Source organism: Cyclopterus lumpus, chromosome 6 (genome assembly GCF_009769545.1).
Source record: "Cyclopterus lumpus isolate fCycLum1 chromosome 6, fCycLum1.pri, whole genome shotgun sequence".
NCBI classification, from domain to species: domain Eukaryota; kingdom Metazoa; phylum Chordata; class Actinopteri; order Perciformes; family Cyclopteridae; genus Cyclopterus; species Cyclopterus lumpus.
In genome coordinates this window covers 3800942-3803441 of record NC_046971.1, presented here as the reverse complement: position 1 = coordinate 3803441, position 2500 = coordinate 3800942, and positions in this window count along the sequence as shown.

Here is a 2500-nt window from a genome sequence, read left to right as displayed (position 1 = left end):
CCCCGAAAAGAGATGCTTTTTCTCCTTTTTTTAGATTATTTTGAGTGCCATGTCATGAGTGCACGCCAATCTGCACCGCGTTGCCACAGAAACGCCCCCCGAGAACCGAGGTCGGATTGAAATAACCAGCGGCGCGGCTGCTTTGTGCTTTTTTAAATCTTTTTTTTAAGATGCTTTTCAATCACATTGGAGCTCCCTCTCTCTCTCTCTCTCTCTGGGACTGGCAGGATTTGTTATGTATATATATTTTTTTTTTACGTGAAACAATGCTGGACTGGGAAATATTTGGGTTCCAACAATTCAATGTTTAAAAAAAACACCAACGCATTCCACACCTGCCTCTAGCTTCCCTTCCCCGTCTCCGCCCACTTCCTATTGGCCAGTCGCTGCCCGGCTCTCTGGCCGGTGCCCGTCGGGGTCTGGGCACCGGCTCATCGTCGGCAGGACTCCGGCAATCTGAGGACGCCGATTTAACCCCAGACGCACTTTAATGTGAATGCCGCGTCCTCGGAGAGCGACCGAAACCCGGCCCGGTGCTCGGCTCTCAGCGGGTTTTTGGCTCTTTTTGAAATAAAAATAATGTATCTAGTAATGTGCTGTTGCAAGCCACCATACATTTGGGATCGCCATATATACATATATATATATATATATATATATATATATATGTATATATGTATGTATGTATGCATCGTTAATGGCCGTTAACAGGCGTTAGCAGGCGTTTAGCAGCCGTTTAGCAGCCGCTAGCAGCCGTTAGCATATAGGTGTTTGCTGAGGATGAAGTGGACCATGCGGTGGTTGAGATCCCAGCCTGACGTCTACGAGGCGTTCACGACTCTGCACTAAGAACACAAATGTGTAGACGTGCTCATAATGAAAGAAAAGTGGATTTCTTTTTCATTATTTGCACAGAATGCAACAGATGGATTAGTGAGATGGATGGTGATTATCCACTTAGCTAATTAAAGAATTGGTTATATTCATCAATAAAGTGCTCCAAATTCACATTGCACATATTACACCAAACACGGATGCCAAACCAATTAGCATATTCACTTGGAGAATCTAATCATTAACATTTACTTTAGCACTAAATTGGGAGATTTTCTGAAGTAGTTCCATTTGTGCATCTACAATATATATATACATATATATATAGTTATTTATTTTTAAATATATATATTTCTATTTTTAAAATATATATATATATTCGTATATTTAAAAAAGAAAAATATATATTTAAATTTTTTTTTTGTTTTGGATATTTATATATTTAAAAAATAAATATATATATCAAAAATAAATATATATAAATATATATAAGAAGAAGAAATATAAAATATATATATAATAATAATCCATTTAATTTATAAAGTGCTTTTTAAGATACTCAAAGACACTTTACATTATACACCGTAGACACAGCTACGGGGAGCAATGCAGGGTTAAGTGTCTTGCTCAAGGACACATCGACTAGGGCGGGGATTGAACTGCCAACCTCTTGATTGAAAGACGGGCATGCTAACCACTGACCCATAGTCGCCCCACATATACATATATATATATATATATATATATATATATATATATATATATATATATATATATATATATATATATATATATATATATATATATATATAAAAACAAATTATATTAATAATAATACATTTGCAGGTTCCTCTCAGTCGTTAGTATCAAGTCTTCATGACAAATGATGTTAATTTAGTAAATTATGACCTGATTGGCGGCCAAAAACCAAGATGGCGAAGTTCAAAAATGCCTCTTCTTCCTAGTGTTCCTCGTGTTCCTCCTGTTCCTCTTGGTCCTCGTGTTCCTCTTGGTCCTCTTGGTCCTCTTGTTCCTCTTGGTCCTCTTGGTCCTCTTGTTCCTCTTGTTCTTCTTGGTCCTCGTGTTCCTCTTGGTCCTCTTGTTCCTCTTGGTCCTCTTGTTCCTCTTGGTCCTCTTGTTCCTCTTGGTCCTCTTGTTCCTCTTGGTCCTCGTGTTCCTCTTGGTTCTCGTGTTCCTCTTGTTCCTCTTGTTCCTCTTGTTCCTATTGGTCCTCGTGTTCCTCTTGTTCCTCTTGGTCCTCGTGTTCCTCTTGTTCCTCTTGGTCCTCGTGTTCCTCTTGGTCCTTGTGTTCCTCTTGGTCCTCTTGGTCCTCTTGATCCTCGTGTTCCTCTTGTTCCTCTTGGCCCTCTTGTTCCTCTTGGTCCTCTTGGTCCTTTTGGTCCTTGTGTTCCTCTTGGTCCTTTTGGTCCTCGTGTTCCTCTTGGTCCTTTTGGTCCTCTTGTTCCTCTTGGTCCTCTTGTTCCTCTTGGTCCTCTTGGTCCTTTTGGTCCTCGTGTTCCTCTTGGTCCTTTTGGTCCTCGTGTTCCTCTTGGTCCTTTTGGTCCTCGTGTTCCTCTTGTTCCTCTTGGTCCTTGTGTTCCTCTTGGTCCTTGTGTTCCTCTTGGTCCTCTTGTTCCTCTTGGTCCTCTTGGTCCTCGTGTTCCTC